At 37.4% G+C, this 22,863-nt stretch overlaps 1 protein-coding gene and 1 pseudogene across 15 annotated transcripts in view; one reads left to right on the top strand and one right to left on the bottom strand.

Annotated features, from left to right (window-relative positions):
* LOC129577783 (5-hydroxytryptamine receptor 1) overlaps positions 1 to 16,684 on the bottom strand; it is a 112,100-nt gene extending 95,416 nt beyond the window's left edge. For 5 of the 15 annotated variants that reach the window (XM_055465364.1, XM_055465362.1, XM_055465359.1 and 2 more), the window contains exons 1-2: positions 16,620 to 16,683; positions 14,541 to 14,889 (exon numbers count right to left, since the gene is read on the bottom strand). The gene's annotated coding sequence lies outside the window, so the exon portion shown is untranslated. Of the gene's footprint in view, positions 1 to 14,540 lie in introns of all 15 variants that reach the window. The other 10 variants (XM_055465361.1, XM_055465358.1, XM_055465366.1 and 7 more) reach the window with 5 other exon arrangements.
* On the top strand, positions 16,586 to 21,610 carry LOC129579443 (stress-activated protein kinase JNK-like; annotated as a pseudogene).
* The last annotated feature ends 1,253 nt before the right edge of the window (positions 21,611 to 22,863 follow it).

Raw genomic sequence — 22,863 nt, 5'->3', positions numbered from 1 at the left:
GCATTTCAATATTTAATTGACGATTGCTTTGCGATGTGCTCAATTTAGTGAGCGTGAAACGTGCGAAAGGCACGCAAATGCACGGTAAATGGTTAGCAACAATTTTGGAAACGACCGCATCGGAATGCTTGAAATCACAAATTTTCCCAATCGCTCCCTCTTTCTCTTTCTTTCGTTCGCTTTATCGCTGTTTCGCGTTCACTGATTTCATAATCCCAATTGAATATTGAAATCGTGTCAAACTTAGTAATAATTTACATTTTTGTTTGTATCTCATTATGACTTCCAAATTTCATAGACAAAAAAAAAATTGAAGTACATTCAAACGAACCGTACGATAAACGTAGGCCGTTTTTCATTCGCGACCATCATTAAACAGAGAAAAGAAAAACACAATCGGAAAAGAATTCAAATATTTGTACAAAGTAGTCGTCGTTAATTAGAAATTTAATGAAATAAGCAATATACACACTGTATCACAGACATTTTGCGACAAAGGCTACACTCTACACTACCCGACATGAAGTGATGTATGAACAAACGTGCAAAAATAAAATTATTCATTGCTCCGAAGTTCATGGAAACACGCCGCCGAGAAGAAAAAAGAAACAAATTCCAATTTATTATTTTAACTAGCCGAACGAGTTTTGAAACGTACCATTTGGTGTTGTACAACTTTGATCGACGTACAAATCGCATCTCATAAATGAGTCAAGCTGTAAATTGCTTAATATTCCACAAATTGTATGAAAAATAGTGCGTAATTGGTGCACGAGAGTGTAGCATTGGTTTGAGTGAAGCGAACGATTGAAAGACACATCGTTATGAATGGCGCGAAACAAATCCAACACTAGGTCATTCTATTAGGGGTCCGGTACCGTCTCCGGTTTCGGTTCTTCGTTCATCGGTGCGAAGAATACGTGCAAAATTAAGGTCAAATTATTTTAATGGCGAGACGCTGTCAATGCATTTCACTCGGCTTTTTGACCAAGAAAACAATTCCAAATGGTTAAGCTATCTAGAACTGCAACACCCAATGTTATATCGTGCGATTATAAATTCGCCACGTCAAAATTATCGATAAAAAATCGAAAAGAGGGTGGAAATCGATCTGCATCGGTTGATCCATGAAGGAATTTAATGCCAACGTAAATATAATTTCAAACGCCAAGTCTACGGAATTTTCAGAACATCTAACAGTGAATTGTATTCGCAATATAATTCACCTTTGACACGTGGTGTCTGCACAAATGGCGTACATATCAAACCATCTTTTCATGTTTTGCCTCAACTTCTTTTCGGTTCAACTTTTAGTTCGATGAATTGAGGCGTTTTGCAGGGCAAGACATATGTCGGCGTCATGAGACGTTTGCAATAGTCTGCTTATATCATGATTCTTCATCAATTTCACCATGGAATCGCCCTACTTTTAGTGTGAATATAAGACTGATTGCCGTGTGGTCTACCCATGCGAAAGTTTTTCTTTCCGAAATGGCTCTCCGTAACAACGATGATTTTGACATTCAAAAGTTGTGCCGTAGTTTGTATGTGCATGTGCTTGTCCTTGTGCGTGTATATGTGTGCTTTCGGCTGCAAACTGTGGCGATAAATGTCCTGAGAAATAGATTTTACGCTATGGGCGCTCGATTAGCACCTATTATTGATAAAATAACATTTCACATTAATATTATGAGGTCTTTAGACGCTTACGCCGCATCTCTCTCTAGATAAAAGTCCGTTCATCCATGCCATTAATGTGAAAATATTATCGTCTTAATTCGTTAATGCCTCTTATGTGTACGTGCGTCGACACTGTCCATATACGAAAAAACGACACATATTAAACTCGAAATCCACGGTAATTAATTGCATACTCGCCATTACATAACAACATCAATTCATTGCGGGGATTTGGTGGCAGGCAGAATATACATAAATCTTATTTGAGACTATAAAAAAATATAAAGAAATAACCAAAGCTTTGCAAAGAATGTTTAAAATAAATCAATTTAAGGGCAGTCTATCAGAAACAGGTTCCATTTAAAATGAACGGATAAAATTGAGAACGAATATTTACGGAATCGACCAAAACATTGGCATTCACATAAACTCCTATTTTGTAATACTAATTATATGTGTTCGATTTCACTCGGCTATCGAATTTTCAGATCAATATTCGCATCTCACAGTATAATTTTCGCCATCAAATCATTCTTTTTAGCCCTCCAGTGTGCGAATATTCTGACTTCGTAGTCGATCGATTATTTTGGGACATATTTAGCTAGTTAAAAATGGTTTTCTAGATTAAACACAATGATCTTTTTTAAATCATTTCATAGTTTGAAAAGAAAAATGTCCCAATTTAGTTGTCTGGCTATGGTTTCATTGTAGTCGATAAATTTCCATACGAAAACCCAGCTCAGCCCAGTTGTAATCGCTTATTAGTAGATTTTAGTTATAGTCAGCCAGTCACTTAATTTGCACACGGGCTTTTAAGTGAAACATGTAACAGTGGCAATGTCGGTGATGACGATGACGATGATGGTGATAATTATGATGAAGCGGTGTACTTTGAACAGCTATGCACTATCAAACATTAAATGTATCTGATGCGTATTGATTGATACGCCGTAATACACGCTCAGATCCCAGATTTGCCAGGCACACTATGTGTGTATGTGTGTACGTGTGTGTGTGTCGAGGCGATCACAAGGCAAATGCGAAGGTTAAAACTCTATGCCAACGAGTGAATGTATGTCATAAGCCATGATAATGAACGATGAAAATGAAAATGAAAGATGGCTATGCAATGTGTTCACCGTGTGTTCTGCCATAATTTTATATTTGTTCGCAAAAGCACAACTTGAAAAACAATCGCTGGATCGTGTCTGATGTACACATTCCCAGTGAAAGAAACATTTAATTTATCATTTTTGTGGTATTGAGTTAAGCGAGCAGAAAAAGCGACATCGAGGAATTCTTACGTATGCTCATATTAATCGTGTTGTTTTATGTGCATGTAGCCCCCTGTGCATAAGCAAAGCTCGAAAATTGAGTGCTCAACATAAGATAGGAATAAGTCTTGATTTGACTCACAGCCTCATACAAACACAGCCAGTCATTTAAGTTCACGACGACATATGTTGTAGACGACATAATATCATGCAATTTTGATAGTTGAGTACGTTGATGTTGTTGGTGGATTCGTTGTTGTTGTTGTTTTTTTTTTCATTCTCTCTTTTACCCGTTGCCATTGTCGTTTTTTCCATGCCCTTTGTGTGATTAATGCTTTGAATTAATACGTTGTTAGTTGGGAGATGTTACAGTTGTGTCGATTCAACATTTTCCCCCCACTCTTTGTCTCTCTATCACTCTCACTCTTGCCGCACATTTATATACACATGACAATCACACATATTTCGGATTTATTCAGTTAAGCAGACAAATTAATTACTCACTTTTCACATTAATCGCTCTTATTTTGTTGGGGCAAAAAGTACACCGTCACCACAACCGCAAGCCACCGTCATCGTCGTCTTGAGTACAATCGAACATAGCGTTACGATTACCAACAAAAATCGTATACAATGCATACACATTTAACCATTGTGTCGATTCAATTTAATGAAAGTCGCAATGCGATGTGAACGAACAGACAGCATATTTGGGCAATGATTTTCGGTCTGATATAAGTAGTAGTTCACAGAGCCGAGATAAAAGTAAACAAGAGCGCAACTCATCTCTGGATCAAGTTTGTCACTGTGCCAAGCTCTTGGCTCTAGTTTCTCGTTGATGTGGGGACCTTTTATCAATTAACGGCATCAGACCATATTCGTTATCATAACTCCGGTTGAGATTGTTTCCAATTTCACGAACCCCATTACAGTGTTAAAGACAAAATGCAGAAGACACACGCAAAATAACTTTGATAAGAACATTACGGCCATTTGCACTTTAGAGGGAAGATAGTGAGAAAAGTGAAAATCGAAATCAAAAGAATGAAAAATGGAAAACGATGAATAGAATAGAACAAACAAACGGCAAGATAATATAAATCATACACTCACATACACATACATACACACACGTAAACAGGATGGTGATTTTCTCAATGGCAAGCAAACGTACGTGAGAGCTGCCACGAAAATCACACAAAGGAATAATAATGTGTTGGTTGTTCTTTGCATTATATACGGTACAGGAATTACATTTATTCCCTCATTTCGTTGACAGGCTCTATTTGATGTTGTAAATGACTGCTGGCATTTGTCTCGCAGCAATTGCATCTACATTAATGTGCTCTCCCGTAGTGAAAAAAAGAATACATATAATAACACACATTAAATGTTTAAAAGGTTTTGAAAATGAGTCGGTAGCAGTGGTGGTGGTGGTGGCGGAGAAGTTGAAATAAAAACAACGGTGAACGATATCTACAGAAAATAGATGGGTTAAACGTATGCATCTTTAGGTCTTGAGTGCTGTATTGCTGTGCTGTATCACATCGTCTCCGGGATAACGAACAGACAGGCAAGCAAGCGTATACGACTGGAAAACACTATGTATAAACATAAGCTTGAACATTCAACGATACTTGAGTGTTAAACAAACATGGCAATTATACTTTATGGTTTTATAAGGATTTCAAACACACCATCCGATGCTATTGTACGTGTGTCTCTTGCTTATGTAGTAGATATATGCACGAGTACCCAACACTCACAAAGCAATGGCATTGGCAACCAGGCAGGCGGGATTGCTGCCAAGGCAGCCAGATAGGAAGCATGCTTTGCTCATTCAGATAATTTACGTGCCACCGACGCAAAAGCCTATCCATGGATGATGTGAATTTTATTAGGCTTTTATCGAACCACTGAGAAGTCTTCAATACAAGTGTTTGTGCTGCTCCGATGACTACGAAAAGATTGCGTTTTATCAATTCTGACAAAAACGCTCGAAATATATACACCATAAATTATAAACTATCAACAATTGTTGAGGTTGAAGTCTCATTTATGAGTAAACACACAACATATAGTGTACAAGTTATTCCGTTCATGTCGGGCGGTCGTGTCATATTGTAAGTGTACGAACGGCAACGGACGTGCTGTGTACAAAGGAAATGATTTAGTAAACTGACTCGATTAATTTTAAGAAGATTTGTGGAAAATACGTTATGGCATTTTTGCGAGAAAGAGAGAAAGACAACGACCACATTTCCACCGAATGTTGTCGTGTTGTTGTTGGTTGTGTTATGGTTGTCGGTCCTGCACACAGTCTTTTTTTTTCTCTCAAAGAAAACTCTGCCCATTGACCAATGTATAAAAGCAACAAAAAAAAAATTCCATCCACCATTTATATATATCTCGTTACTTTTGGGTCCATCCATTTTGCTGTCGCTCGATAGTCACCATTCAAATGTTACTATTCGCTGCCTTCAAACCGAATATACATCAACATCAGCGTCACCAGTCAATAGTCGTTTTCATTTTATTTGAATCACATCTTTGTTCACACATAACATTTACTATAAATGCCCCAATTCGATCCAATTTCGCAAGAACGTCTCTTGAATTCCTCTGAAATGTATTTTTTGTGTGATAAATCTCTCATCGTTCAAAGAGCCCAAAAAGTAGCACCCACACGCATACACATCGATTATGATTAGAGGAAAGTACGTAACACTACACGCAAACTGCAAATTGGCTCCATTCGCCTTAATCGCTATTGAAGAAAGTTTTCGGAAAACTATTTTCCACATAATTTACTTCAAAATCTGGCAGCATATTTGCCAGTGGGTCTGTGTGTGTGTGTATGTGTGAGCGTCTGTATTTATTTGGAAAATGGGACAAAAACAGATATTCACGCATATTACATGTACACAATACGACATTTTGCTCAAGCAAGAAATTCATTCGCATTTAAAGCGTTATTTCGAGAATGCACATGTACTCCGGTTCGGGCATTTACTTCTCTCGTCACAACACTCGGGACGAAATAGAGAGGCGGACGAAAAAATATAGAAATTATTTCGCATAGATTATGCGAATTGGGGTGATACGCAATGCTTTTGGGGTAAATTTTGATATCAATATACATATTGTGCTGTACTGCTCCCCATGGAACATGGACCATCGATACTCATGGTTGTGATTTGTATTGTATTTCTTTTGGTGAAACTTTTGTTCGTTCGGCTCGTTTCGCAGGCAAAGTGCCCAGTCTTTGTGGTGCCCGTTACACCTACATTAGCGAGTATACAATCTTAAAGCCGCATTCTCTCAAGTGTGCTCACTCTGTGCTCCCATTAAATTATGTTTATGATGACCTGAAAAACGGCCAGCGCACCAACACGTTTATATTCATAATTCTTTCATCCACTTTCGTTTGCCTGCATTTTGCTTATTTGTTCTGGAAGCAACAGAATATGTCAAGTGTAATCAGTGAATGGAATGCAAAGATAACGAACAATGAAGACAGCCGTAGAAAGGCTTTTCGAGATAAATCTTCAGCATTTCATTTGATGTAATAGCCCTTCTGGATGAGAGAAGGCACTTTTCTTGCCCCATCGCCATGGATTAACGCACATATACACACACACACACACACACACACAAACTTTTTCCGGCGATGGAATTACGAGCATCCAATATTTTTGGCATACATTGTTCGTTTATGTGCGTTTTAAAACGATTTTCAAGAGTCGGAAATCGGAAAACACTGTCGAAAATAGCAAATTAAGATAAGAGTTGTTGTGAAGCACTCTCTCGTTCTGGCTGAAAATGGTATTAGGCTAAATGAGATCATGATGGATTCTCCCTTCATGAGAGGAATTGAACGCCACTTTCGTGTGATTGAACATAGATTGGTTTATAATCTGACGTAATGCCACGCTTGACAAGCGCGAAACTACGAGTGCGGACGCGCACCAAGATCAAAACCCAAACACGAGCGCAATATTACGATACGCGTTCATAACATCGAATCTCTCTAATTATTCGCTAAGTTCTATGTTCTTAAGTGCTGGAGCGAACCGATTGAATGAAAAAAAAAAGTTAAGTGCATCTCAAAAGCTTTTATTGTGTTTTATTAAATACTTTGCATGTTGTTCTCTACCCTTCTTCTTTCCCTCCTGGCCGGAAAATTTTTCTTATGGTTTTGTTCGTACGTTCGTCTTCGATGCGATAATTTCACCAGCTTATTGTTAGAATAACAATACGTTCCAGCAATTGGCTAAGTGCTTTTGTTTCTCAAGTGCATGTGTGCGTTTTCGTTGAGCGAACGAAGAGATTTGAGCTCTTCAGGCGTCGCAATACACTTTTCTAAGCTCAATCACAGAAATTTCTATTCAAGTGTAAGACATACAATGGATGACGCCGAGAAAACATATGAGCCCTCGGATTTCAACAATGTGAACGCGTTGGGGTACACATCAGTTCAAATAAATTCGGTGATCGATCGAAAAGTTTGTCCTCAAACGAAAAATAAAACAAAAACTGAAGGCACAGCGCGCCGCGCGAGAGAGAAAAACAACAACAATATAATCAGATGCGTGAGTCGAATTTTCGATTTGATGAGGAGACTCCGCTGCATTACTGTTTTTGTAATTCACATTGCAAAAAAACTTTTGGTTCGTTTTACTCTTCGTTTTCTTTTTCTTTATGTCACCTCGCTGAAAAATGCGAAACGAGGGCCAAAACTCGATGGGCCAGAAATGTAAAGTTGCCATTGAAGTAGAAAACATCGATCGCCACATTTAAATATGATGTTCGCTTGTATAATTTCCATTGTAAAAGTAAAAACTAATTAGAATTTTCGGCGTTCGTCAGGTGTGTGGGCGCTTTTTTGCCGCTCTTAAATATGCAACAAAAGTTTGTCTGCGGAGATGTCACTGCTAATATTCAGAGAGAGAGAGAGAGAGAGAGAGAGAGAGAGAGAGAGAAAAAAACTCGTAATCATTGCCTACTTTATATTCACTCCCGTTCACTTGGCGTAGTGTAAGCGGTTGAAGGGCCGATGCGACAGCGAAAGTGACAGTGAGAGTAAGAAAAAGGAAAGAACAAAGATTTGGTACGTTGGCTAAATTGACGCCAATATGTATATTGCAAATACGCGAAAAACCGAAAAAAAAGCCCATCGCATAAAATTAAATGACGAGAAAATGATTTGAACAGCCTTTTGATAAAATGGGACAGAAAAAAAGGAGAATGAGAAGAAAGCGTTCAGTCAAAAGTTTTGTGTTGACTTTATTTATCGTTGTATTTGGTTTTGTCAAAAAGTTTCGCGCTGCGTTGTTGACACAAAAGATTGAGCACCTGTTTGATAGCACACTATGCGGCCCATTGTTTGCAATCCAAACTTTTATCAGATAGGATTCTTCACTGTGTATAGACTCTATTTTTGTTATGATTTCTAGTATTATTTCTTCGCGACACTGCCATCAATGAATAATAATGTAAATCTCATTGAAAATGGGCCGCATACTTGGTGGCAAGCGGTTGGGGGGACCGTACACCATCAACAACAACAACATTCGCACAATATCGGCTATTGCACCATTTGTTGGTTGTGCCATTCTCATCAGCACATCTCGCATTCACGCTTCAAAATATCATGTTGCGCCCGAAGCCGATGCCAATGCAAAACTTTTGGCTTTTTGTGTTTCGTAATTGTTGATTTTCGGTTTCTAGTGTCTGCAACAATGAGTTACGTAAAGTAAATAAGAATATTGAAGCAGGAACGAGATGAACTTCGCCCGCGTGTATGGGATATTTGAGAAGGTAATGTTGGCTTCAGCCGGGCGAAAGCATTTGTCGAAATTAAAATGGGAAAAATATACAATTTTGCATTATCGTCAAAAGGATTTGCAACGTGAAAATCGATCGATACCTATGCCCGAACTTTTCAAGAGCACGGAATTACATTGAAATGTTTTCTTTTTCATCCGCTTGCTGCTGAAGCTGCACCAATTTATATATTCCCTTCGCGTACAGCGCTCAAAAATTCAAGACGAAAACTTCGAACACTAAGTTTTTTGCACATAATTTTCTTGGCAATATGAAAAATGAGCGCAAAAAAGTCACAAAAAAGCATCTGATTGGCTTGTCGAGCAGTTTGAGTGTATCAATCCATGGATAAGAAAATATTACACTGTATTTAATATTGCATGCATTTATGCTGCAAACCCGATCTCTCTCTCTCTCTCTCACACCCATGTAGTTGCATGAATGACAACGTGTTGATACGATGTTTATTTTGAATAATGTAAGCGATATGAACAGTCGAAAATTTGGCGCACATTACCTACCCACCAAGTCGAGTCGAGTCTTCATTTTGGAATATGATGAGATCTATGTAAATGGAAGCCCACATATTCCCAAAGGAAGTAAATTCGATACGCTCTCTCACTGCCATCGAACACAAGAGGAATTTGACAAGCAGACGTTACGGCACAAGTCGGCGCAGCGCCAGCAGTAGCATTTGCATACAGGCACGTATGTGGGAGATTATGTATGAGCATGTATAAATTTAATTTGTAAGCATTAATACCACGCATATACCAGGCAACCGAATGTGTAATGCACATGCAAATGCGATACATACAGTCAAAATCGAGAACAAAATATAGGCAAATCCACACAGAGGCACAGCGGCACAGAGGCACATCGACGAGCGCATAGATGAAAAAAATCATCATGAGATTGGAGAGCATCCCAGGTCTTAGTTCGATTTTCAATCAAGCACATAGTTTTTGTTGGTGTTGTTTCGTCACTTTGCCATTTTCTGCATTCATCGCATTTCATGTGTGTATTTTATGCATACTTGAATACAGTTGAACACTTGCCATAGTCGGTATACTCCAGATAAGTTCGCGTTTAGCTCTAGTTTTTTCCTTCCTCACTCTCTAGCGATTATTCCCTCTCGCTCGCCGAACATTCAACAGCTTCGAGCGATATGAAGATATGTTCGACCAAACGAAAACAAGTAAATGGAAATGAACAAATATGGTGTAGTAAAATGCTCTTGCGTTTTCTTTTGCCATTTTAATTTTTTAATTTTTTGCTTTTCACTTGCAGCGTTACATCCATCGAACTGCTGTGGCCAACGAATATTTTGCATATTTCTTGGTTGTTGAAATGATTGTCGCATAACTGTAGCATAGTTTGCAAAAAATGCATCCACTCGGATTTGGTGGTGAGGCAGAGAGGGCAAAAATAGAATGGCAGAACTGAAAATGCACTGTCATATCAAATTTCATCGTTCGCCATCGTCGTCGTCGTCGTTGTTGTTGTTGTTGCTGTTGCTGCTGCTTCTGTTACTGCTATTAACTCAAAACAGTTTGTTACAATCGTAGCAGACATGCAAACTGTGTAAAATGTGAGCGTCAAAATAAGCGTTTAACCCGCAGACAAAAGAAGAACCAAGTAATCATCCGTCTGTATCAGTACAATTTACATTGATTGAAATTTTTTTGTACATTTAAAACTTGGCACATCATTTTCAATGATGAACTAAACCGAATATGAATGAGTGCCTAGCTGAGCCATCCAAAAAAAGAACATTTTCGAGACGAATTAATGAACGCGCATGTACATTGCAATTCCGCTTAAAACGTGTGAAAACAACCAAAAAACAACAACAACCGACAACAAGCAAGCGAAAGAAGCAAAAAAAACAACAGCACACACAGTTATTATTTACGCATATACGATGCCGCAGCGTTTTTCATTTAAACACGATTTGTCATCATTTAAAACATATTGTTTGAGCATATCGCACGAATAGAACTAATAACGATAAGGGAATTACAATTGTTGTCTGTTTTCTCACATCACTGTCATCTGTCACCGCAATCGTTGATCGTTGGTGATATTAGTGTTGCTGTTATTGTTGTTGGTGCCGCAGTTGTTAGTTGCTGTCGCTCAATGCGTTGACTATTGTATGTGTGTGTGTTTATATGTGTGTGTTTTTGCCTCAAATCGATATGTTTATGACTTGTAAATTAAAAAGATATGCAATGGGACAACGAAAACGCAAAAAAAGAACGAAACGCTGAAAATGAATGACAAAACTAATAATATCAAGTAAAACTAATTTTCAGAGCGTAGCATCATCAAAAATACATTGACATGGCATGGCATGACGCACACATTGTTAGTTTCTGATAACATTTAAGTTCACGGTCTCTCAAATCATCGCACTTAAATTCAAACGATCGATAGAGAGAGAGAGAAAGAGAGAGAGAGAGAAAGATATATATAGAGGCAAACTGAAGACAATAGCAAAATGAAAATATGTGAATTGCTAAAAGTAAACACATTCGATCAATTTGCAAGCACAATGTGATGAGTATGTTTTCATCATGAATAGCAATAATTTATGGCGATCATGTAAATGTTTCGCAAACTAAATGGCTTTTCAATTTGTAAATACCCATAAAGATGAGTGATTAAAATCTTGCGGCTATGGAAATGGAATCAGGATCCGAATATATATGTTCAAACAATTGAAGAACAAAAACGTTGGAATATATTTATTTTTACACAACAACAACAACAACAAATTCTGTCATGTAAATTGAGTGCGAAAATACAATCAACACACAATGTCATTTGCTTTAACGACACTTTTCATAATGTTGTTTCTGAGTACACGTGTCACCGTTTTCACTCATTTACAGTTACCCATCAATTGTGGCCCATCAACAACAGAGACAAAAAAAAAGAGTGAAATAACCGTAATAATAACTTTAATTCGCAGAACTAACAGAACAAAAGAGTTTGTACGAGAAAAAAAACTTAATTTCCGCAAATGTGTATTTGATTAGCGCTCGTGTAAAACGCGTTCGCGCACCAGTAAGTGTACACACGGTCGAGAGAAGAGAAAAAAAAACGTAATTATCATTTATAAATCAACATTGACAATAAATATTTCTGAAGTAAATGAGATTGTTTTTTTTTATGCGAAGAGCAAAAAATCTTAGATGAAGCGAAGCAAAACAACAGCAGCAACAAAAACAAAAACTAAGATAAACAAAGAACTTGTTCATGGGCACGTCGCTCGTCCAAGCTAAACAATTAGGCATGTAATTTTACAATTTCATACGGAAAAAATGGGTTTCTATTTTTAATTGTTTAGCGCTTGTTCCTTCCATTCACTATTTTTGTTGAAAGCGTGGCTTCATAGAGATGTCGAAAACATGATACACAGCAATACAGCATCGCCACACAGAGTGCGATCGACGGATGTCAGTATCGATATCGACCTTTGGCAGTAAAGAAATTAATGGGTGTCAAAAATTGTTCGTTTTGTCGTTCGACGCAAACCGACGCTTAATACAATACTGCAAAAGTGTGCGAATGCGAGTGGCAGCAATGGATGTTAATATGATCTGTAATGTAATACACATCGTCTATCGATAGACACGCAATTACCTGTATAAATACATACTCATCGTGTATATACCGTACGACAGACATTGCATATGGAATTACTTAATACCCATTTTAATCTAACTGTCATCTGGTGGTTTCGTTCATTCAATTTTTCACATTTGGATGTGCTTGGTGTGCCAGCCATTGATCCACCTGATTGATGAAAGCGATTTCATAGATTTCATAAACCATTTGAAGCAACGTCACAAATAAATGTCACACGAAAGTTTCGGTAATAAAATTACATTGCGACTACGTGAAAATAGACACATGTACGCCAACACACAACCAGAAGAGCTAAGAGGAAATTTTGAAGGCGGCGCTACGTCGGGATTTTTTAGTTTCGTTCGACAAGGTCTTTGAGTGGTAGAACAGAAGAAAAAAAAACAATGTTACAAAAGGGGCCGATTCAGCCCAGATTCAACTCCATTGCATTCATTCAGTGAATTGCTTTTGAAATCTTTTTGTGATTTTCAAGCTTTTTAAACTTTGACAATTTTCACTTTGGGTAATTTTCGCTTTCTGTTTCACTCATTTTGCCAAGAGTTTTTAAAGGTCGAAAATGGCATGAAAAATCACGATTGCACACACACACACGACATGCTACAATTGAAGAATGTACAAAATACATCGAAAGTTTTCTATGCACACTCCGTACAAACTCCGGTTTTACAGTTGTGAATATCTGAATCGTAAAAGGCAATGTTATTATTTGTGTGTGAACGCGTGCGACAAAGTGAGATGTTGAAGACTGAGTTCCTCGCATTTTACCGCACGAAAAGAGTGAAAATGAAAAAGAACTTGAAATACCGAAACAATAATAACGACAGATATGTGCTAAAACATTCGTTGCTATACAAACAATTCGAGTATCAAGTGTATTTTACGAAAGACAGAAGAAGAAAAAAAGAATGTATGGAAACGACTATCAGCACTTCTGTAAATGTGTCAGCGAAAAACGATGAATCATGAGACCAAAAATAAATAAAGCGCTTATTTTCTTCAGTAACTTTTTCAAACGAAAAATTGTCTTAAACATTTACAGTGTCTGCTACGATGTATTCTAAGTCGTGGTGCCAAGCGGTTCGTCATGTCGTGTGTAGCACAGCACGCCACATAGAAGGATTGCCTCACCTTTGCTTGCAGTAAGGATGGGGAAAAAAACACATACAAATGAAATGTGCGTATACACGCATTTCACTCCATGAATTCAATTTCACCATTCACATTTACACGCCAACCGCAGTCAGTCTCGCACATCGCAGAAAAATTATTTATATGACAGATGAAAATAAAAGCTGACATTCTTTTCGCCGAGATATGTATGGATGCATGTTTACCTTGTTCGTTCACCCTCAATAAACTGTAATTTATCAAATACCATGTCAGATAAAAACGATGAAAATTTTCTATTTTCACAAGTGCAGCAGCGCAATTTCGTATCTGGCGTGCCATTAAACTCGCCCTCCAATTTGATGTTGGCGTTGCACCGACGCCAAATCGAAATGCAACAACAGCATTGAATGCCACCAATCATGGACGCATAAATTGCTGACAATGTTGCGATCTTTGAAGCTGCAGCACACAATATACATAAATGCAGTTAGATGAGTGTTCGCATTGATTAAGTATGTACTTAATGGAATTTTTGGTTGTTAGAAAAAAGAAGCGATTCAAGTGTTCAAACATGAAAAAAAATGCGCCGCTTCGCAGCTCGACACTCGCGCTCTGTTCAATGATCGCCCATTTTAAATTTGGCACTATGTTGTTACGGTACATGATGTTCGAGGCGCTTTGCCGCGTAATTGAAACTCGACTAATGTTCAATTGGCCGAAGCAAAGCGACATCCGAAGCACTTGAACATTTTTGCAATCGCAGTCAAGGATAGAATGAAAAAGAGAAACAGAGAAACAGAGAGACAAACACGCACACAGAAATAGAATGAAAAAAAAATGAATGGCTAAAATCATAGTCTCATTGCTTTTGAAATGCAATTGAATCACGTTTAAAATGACATAATATCTCATCCTGTTGCGAATGCACTCTTGTTTTCTATTGTCACATTTAATAACGTCGCTTAAAAACTAGAATAAGAGAAAACGATTCATTACCTTCTTTCATGCGATTTGCATCTGGAACATAGCTCTTTTGTTCGTGCAACTAACAAAATGTAACAAACGACACAATATTACACGTTTGATTTTTATTGCTTTTATTGATGATTGAGTGCGCCAATTTTTATTTTGTTTGTTTGTTTACTTTTGACTTTTCTTTCTTTTTTCGCTTTAGACTTGTTTTTTTTTGCTCTCTTTTGTTTACGACAAAGAACAATTTCTTTTTATTCTTCACTAATATTTTTGTTGTTGCCACTAATGTTTTTGTTGTTTTAAACTTATGTTTATACTTTGATAATAAACACATATGAATTGTACATTTTTAAATAATCCACGCTATGCATTTCTGTGTCAAAATTATGATTGTTATTTTTTTTTTTTGATTTTTTTTCCCGTTGTAATTCGATCGATTCGTTGATTTTGTTGTTGTTATTGTTACATTACGGCTTGACATATAGCGTCACAAAACGGTTTTATTCGATTTATTCTTGCTTCTACGTATTGGTTGAGATCAATTGAAAGAAAAGCAGATTGCGATTAATTCCAATGTTCGGGGGATGAAGAGCAATGGAATTCCGTACGAATGCATTGTGTGGAATATGGGATGTGGAAACCAATTTTATTGGGATCAAATCATGAATACAAAAGCAACAATTATACCATGGCATTCGAAAAAAATTTCTCTCGTTAAAACAACCCCAACTCATACCTCTATTCTCTCTCTTTCACGTGGTAGCGACAATCAGCAGTGCATTTTTCTAATCTTTAATTCACTGAAATCGAAACGATTATTATGGAAATGAATCGAAATGCGTGCTTTGCGTCAATTTTATAATTGTTGGCATTTCATTTGGTGTTTGTTTTTTCGATTGAACTTCAAAGTTCAATGAGTACGAAACCATCATTGTGATTGAGCTTATGGCCTCACAACGATGTTAGTTTCGTGAATTTCAACAATGGCTTTGTGTAGTAGGTGATTTTCAATTCCGTTTTCAGTGAGTGGGAAGCGATATATGACCCGCGTGTGAAATGGACATAAAAAAAGAGTCGAGAACCAAAATCGAATATTTCCAGTTATTTTTTGCCTGTTTTTTTTTCGGTACGTGATTCACATCACGAAAATGAACCACATATGCATTCAAAATAGTTCTGCTTCATTCATACACGAAGACTGCGAAAATCGAAAACAGTAGAGAACAGATGAACGAGCGAGGTAGATTGAAGATAGAGTGAGAAAGAGGGCGCGAGAAGAAAAAAATCCAGACTCAAAACAACAAGGAAACGTTAAAACAAAGTTATAGAAACACTTGCATTTATTTCACAGTTCCATATTATTTTTTTTTTACTTGTATTGTTTTTAGAAGGGAATTTTCGCTGTTATTATTTGTGACAAACGATCGATTTGTCTGTTTTATTTTCGCTTAGTTCTTACTTGCTTCCCCTTCGATTTTAGATATTTATTGTCGACCGCACACTGCACACAATAAATGAATAGTTTGGTTCTGTTTTGTTTGGTTGGAATTAAATTTAATGTGTTCGTATATATTCAAAATTTCCTTTGTCGACATTGATCGGTACACCGTTCAATTATTGTGGTCTTGAAACTATTTCACATGGAAAAGTGAATGTCACCAAAATGTCATTAAAATTAAATTAACCAATGCAGAAAAAAACAGAAGATTGAAGTGTTTCCAATTTGAAAACAGAAAAAAAAACGAAATCTCGAGTCGAGTATGGAATAGAGAGAAGTTGTTTTTTGTTGGTATGTTGTCGAAACCACGATTTTTCTCTAACCTGCGTGATAAAAAATACACACACACACACACTCACACAGCGTGAATTTCAGTTTGAAAACTCATTTATAGGTGGTAAAATCGAATAGCGGATATATAATTTTGAGTTCGATGCCAATTCCGATTCGTAGACCGAATCGGGTGGTTGGTGCTTTTGTTGATTTTGAATTTGCGTGGCAAACCGTTTTGTGTATGGCAGGCACGGTACAAGTCGTACAACGGCACTCTAGATATTCACACAGTATAAATATGTGTTGTGAGCAGCACTGTGAGAACGAATTACCCGAGAACGTAAGCGCACGAACAACAGAAAACAGCCCAAACGCAACGAATATCAATTCCTAACTGAGGAAACGTTGAAGGTTTATTGAATAGTCAAACCTATGAATGTTATCACTCTCTGTGTGTGTCGGAGTCGAAGTCCGTTGCTGATTCTCCCGCGTTTGTTGTGCACGGGCCAACGTTGTGTGTATATTCGATTTCAGCTTGTGACACGTTTAATAGTGCGCGAGAATGTTGCGCCGAACCGACAGAACATGCAACACGGAGAGCATCAATACCGTTGGTTGGCTGCTTTTGCTTTCGTAAACTGTGAGAATTGGCAATCGAGCGCACAGCCACACACAGCTCTCTCGTGGCTCACATGCACTTTACACTGGCTGTACTGATGATTCACTTTGTATTCGCTGTATGCGGTACGATGTGTACTGTACACGATGTGTGCACACAAGTGATTCAGGTTTCGCTTCGCATGTCAAGCTATACGAATGAAAACGGCTTGTGGTCTGCTGTCTATAAGTGTCACACGCGCGTTTTTAGTTGTAAAATCATGTTGCATTAGCGATGTCATGCGTTATATCTCTTATCTCTTTTTTAACAGTCATATCTCAATTTAAAAAAAAAACATTTGATTTCAATCATTAGTTGTCCATGATCAATGAATAATGGATATGGCCTATTTCAATAAAAAATTAGAATAGAATTTTTTTTTATTATCTGAACGTTTTCGTGTTGTTGCGATGGACCCATAGTTTCTCTGTATTCACTCTATGCAACATGGATATGTCTTTTTTTACCATTCCATATAATTAAATATTTCACGTGAGTCCGTGTGTTCAAATATTTTATTCGGACGAACTAATAAAGCTTTATCCGTTGACATCATAAAAACATCTATGCTCCTGCGATAATATCGTTTACAATATAAACTATAATCGATTTATCATTAGACGGTCGGAAAACAGAAGAAATGATAATTCGTCTTTTTTCATGAATTTTGTCAGTTGTGTTTCTGCTCTTCTTTCAACGATGTGTTCGCTAGGAGATTTTTTACACTGTTGACACTGGTTATACAAAATTTACGGTACTCCAGCGTTATGAAAATCTGAGACCAATTGGTAAAGCCTCCCAGGGTTTAATTTGATGAGTTATTCATTTTTTTTTCATTTATTTCATTCCAGTGCTGCATATGACGATGTAATAGGAAAAGATGTGGCAATAATAAAACTAATTAATCCTTTTAAAGAGGATTTGTCTGCCAAACGATCCTACCGAGAGTTAAAATTAATGAAATTGGTTGATCACGTAAATGTAAGTACATTTGGTATTAGAATAAGAAGAAAATTCTCGCGGTTCTATTAATTTAATTACTAGAACGCTCACTGCAAGAGTTCCAAGACGTATATCTTGTGATGGATTTTATGGATTCAACACAATGTCATACAAAACACACAATAAGATCATGGGCAACTATCATATTTACTCAACCAAATGCTCTGTGGCATCAAACATTTGCACTCAGCTGATATCATACACAGAATACGCTTTCAATTGTAAATCAATTGACTTTATGAAAACCAAATTTTTCTGACAAATCTGTTTGAGGACTTGAAATTATTGCAGTCAAAGTGGATTGCTCACTAAAAATATTAGATTTCGGACTGGCTCGGGCAATTAATTCAACAGGAATGATGTCACCATACGTGTTGTTATCGGGCGCCTGAAGTGATCATGGGCATGGGATATACTGAATAGGTGGATATTTCGTCGATTGAATGTACTATTATGACATAAATGATTTCGAAAAAGACTCTTTTTAAAGGCATAAATGAGATGGATCAATCGAACCAAATTATTGGTAAAATTAGTTTAAATCGCCGCTGTCATTCGAATAGACACTCACATATCTTTCTTTGGTTGATTTTGAAGTTGCGTGGCAAACCATTTTGTGTATGGCAGGCATGGTACAACTCGTATAACGGCACTGAAGATATTAACACAGCACAAATGAACCGTTGCGACAAACAAATTCCCTCAGAATGTTTTAGTTTCAAAGTGCAACATGAATTTTTTTTTATATAGAGTTTACAACAACAACTCCATATGAAAAAAACTTTATGTTGCACTTTAAAACTAAAATATTCTGAGGAAATTTGTCTGTCGCAATTATCCTATAACGTAAGCGCATGAACAACAGAGACGGTCAAAACTAAACGAATATCAATTCCTAACAGTGGAAATGTTGAAGGTTTCATTCATAAGAATAAAATAAATACTAAATAAATCTATGAATGTTATCACTCTCTGTGTGCTTTTGTTTTCGTAAAATTGGCAATCTAGCGCACAGACACATACAGCTTTCTCACATGCACTTTACACTACAACCAGAATCTGACGATTCACTTTGTTCGCTGTATGCGGTACGATGTGTACTTTACACGGTGTATGTACACAAGTGATTGAGGTTTTGCTTCGCGTGTCAAGCTGTACGAATAAAAACGGCTCGTGGTCTGCTGCTGCTGCTGCTGCTTTTCAACCGTCGATAAGTGTCACACGCGCGTTTTTAGCTGTAAAATCATGTTGCATTAGCGATGTCATGCGTTACATCGAATAAATACGGTTCGTGTAGTCCGTGCATCAAGGTGTGCTATGGTATGCAAAACAATTCACTCACCAATCTGAAACACGGTAAATGCCTTGCTTATGATCACAACATAAACCAATTACACATGTTACTTGATATTCATTCGTGTGCCCGTATTGTTTGTTATCATATATCATTCAATCACCAGTCTGGTGGTGGTTCTCTATCTATTCAGCCTTTATCTTTATCGCTGTCGCTTGTTGAGATTCTGATGTTGATGCTGAATATTGGTTGAACCAGCAAGCAAAAACAATATGATTTGTAACATTCACCATACGCTTGGGGAGGTCTCCAGCTGAGTGAAAACTCGTAATATACGGCTACAAACATATATTGAAAATTGGTCGGTTTGAGTTGACAGTGCCTCAGTGTGCCTGGTGCACACCATAATGATGGCATCAATTATAGGAACTATAAACGCACTGAGACCACATATGCCATGCATTTTGGTTGCGCCATCGTTCATTTGGATGCAATAAGCTTTTTTGCTCACACGTTCTTTGTACGAAGCTCTTATTGTCATCTTTACGTTTGTTTGGATAGCACTGTGCTGATGGCGGTTCAAAATGCAAATGAGCGTACAAATTCAAAGGAATATATTACATTATTGCTCTAATTCGCGAGAATTCCTCGTGCTGTTGAGAATCAAATGCAGTCGTTTCAGGTTGTTTTCATTCCTTTTGACGACAGAAAAAAAAACAGCAAAGATAGGAACTGTGCCCATGCTCATTTCCATTTTGCCTTTGTTGCAGATCGTGTGTGTTTGTATGTGCGCGCGAGCGCATCTGCCACATGATTTATGAACACAGAATTTAGATGATAAATGTAGACCATCTGTTTCTCGTTCCTATTTTTTTTTGGGGGGGGGGGCTTCAATTTGAATTCATATACCAATCTTAAATGATATAGCTGAATTGTTTATTTCGAATCGGTATGAGTTCGAAATTGGCCACAAGTCATTCCGTTCCAACTCAGCCACTGGTATGGTAATTTGGCATTTGGCATGATTGTAACTCTATTTTTGGCTATGGCATACGCATATAAAATGATTTTCTATGTGGCCCGTTCGTCAGCAATGCCACAAACGAAAGTTATGCAGACGAGGCAATGCATAAATGACTGCATATCTTCACATTGTAAAAGAGGGAAAAACCCTTATTAACTATATGGACAAATTTGCATATATTTTTTGTTCGTCTTTGCCTTTTGTGTTTTATTGTAGAATTTCCTTTCCCGCTGGTTTCTTTGATGGAAATGGACGAAAATGGGGCAACTACAGCAAATGGATTCTTCAAGTCAAGTATTTGAAAATGACGCTCAATATTCTACCTTGGTGGAAACTAGTTAGTTTTCCGTCTGCCATCCTACTACTTACGTGAGCAGTTCTTTTGGTTGATTGTTTTCTTGTGTTATTTATCACCTCAATTATATGTTTACACAATTTACAAGTAACAAGCGAACCGAACGAGAGAGAGGGAGAGAAAGAAAGAAAACATGGTTACATATGTATATGGGTTGAGTTGCTACTCTTCGTCCGATCATTGTAATCATTTTGTTGCAAAGAAAATCGCCTCGACCGATCCGAAAATTGCAGACACTTAAAATCACATACACGAACGTTGCACCGAACGTGAAACGCTCTGAATTTGAGAAAACCATATTTCCTGTACGCTAGAATACATATGTAATCGATGGGTTTTCATTCGGTCTTTCTTACATTGCTTCTCACTTCGGTTTTTCAGTTTGGGTTTTTATTGGTGTTGATTGTGTTCAGAATATAAAAAAAAATAAAACGAAAAACTATTCCTCTAAAACATGGAATCGGCAAGAAATACGTACGTGTTCTGCAGTTCAGGCACACAACGGTCGTTAGATGATGAAAAAAAAAAGAAAATAAAAGAAGGAGACTACACAGTCAGATGCTTGAATTGACCGATTATATGTATGCTTTTTTTCCCTATGCTCCTCTTTTCTATCTCGTGGTAGCACACTATTTATTTACCTCATGTGCTGGAAATATAAGAATGCGCCGCTGTATGTTTTCATTTACGGCGATCTGACAATGGTAGTAATGATATCAGTAACTGATAGTCGAATACAGATAAAAATGGGAGAAGATTGCATTTTCGACTTCAAATGAACGACTGTTCTAGGGATAGACACGCCGATCTCAGTGGCAATGGCAATCCACACCATAAGATCCACCATAGATATGCTGAAGCACCGATTATATTCGTTTTTGACCAGGATTCAAACGTGTAACCCAAACTTCATTCACACCCACACTGTCACGTAGCAAAGCTCGGTTCAGCAGTGGACCGAGAATGCTTTTTGAGTTCATTACCAAATAAAGCAAACACAAATGAATACAATGTTGCGTGTGCGTATTTGTGTGTGTGCGAGTGTGAATGTAAGCGCGCTCAACAACGCCATCGTCATCCAAATGTTTCCATTTTTCTTTCCCTCTCTCTCGCTCTCTCGTTGTTTCGTTTTGCAACAAAAATCATTCTCCTTACAATGGGTTGTCGTTTCCTCACCAAATTTATTAAACTTGGTTGTGTACCATACACAAACGAATACTTTGTTCGAATTTTATTGTCCGACGGAGAGAAAAAAAAACTCCACACAAAATAAAAAGGAAAAAAAACGAAACGATTTATAGTGAAAGGAAACAGCTTAAATACCAAGTGCAATTTTCTTGTACCCTTTCTCTGGTTCAGTTGGTTTTTTTCTCTTCTTTTTCTCTTCTGTTCGAGCAAAATCCTTTTCTCATTTCAACAACTAATAGAAAAGTGACTTCAGAATAACGCAATTTTTATGTGGTGAAAGCTTTTAGTCACTACTAGAAATTGCAATGTAGTCCAATTTTAGCTGAATTGCTGGATTTTATTCAAAGCAGTCACAACAATAGTAGCAGTGGCAGCATGCTTTTTATTAGCAACGCTTCACAAACGGAACACACACACAAAGCTCGATTCTTGCTACGTTCAACATTCCAGACATTTCAATTTAATCGAATTTAATTGGTATTCGACACGGATGTTGTACAAAGGCAACCGCGGGAATTTTTGACAGATGCAATTATGAATTTGAAATGCGGCTGATTCCTTCCAATACACAAAAGGCCATTGACGATTTACACTCAAAGCAGCGCCAAAACCATTGTTATCAAAACACTCAAAAGATGGAATTCACCTCTAGAAGGTAATGAATCGGAAAACATTTCGTTAGCACCGCTGTTACAGAAGGTTTCCAACGTTTGACATTTTGAAATGTGAAAGATGGAATAGGCAAGGCCGTAAACTTTACCTAAAATACCCACGTAGGTATATTTATCATGTGCGTGTATGTGTGTTTACGCTGAAGTACAATAGGTAGGCAGGTTGGATGGGGCTGGGTAATTACAAAGAACGGAAGATGATCCAATTAAAGCAATTCAAATAATGGCTTTTTGTCACCAAACAGTTCGCAGCAATTTGCTGGCCGAATTTGAAACTAATTTATTTCTCGGAATTATTTTGTAGGTGTAATAACTCTTTAACATTTCACTTGACTTTTTTTCGGCATAAGTAAATCGAAACACACATCGAGTGTGTTGGTGGTT

This window comes from Sitodiplosis mosellana, unplaced genomic scaffold (genome assembly GCF_009176505.1).
Source record: "Sitodiplosis mosellana isolate CC-2019 unplaced genomic scaffold, AAFC_SMos_1.0 Smas_scaffold_6226, whole genome shotgun sequence".
Classification (NCBI taxonomy): domain Eukaryota; kingdom Metazoa; phylum Arthropoda; class Insecta; order Diptera; family Cecidomyiidae; genus Sitodiplosis; species Sitodiplosis mosellana.
This window is presented reverse-complemented; position numbering and strand designations above follow the sequence as displayed.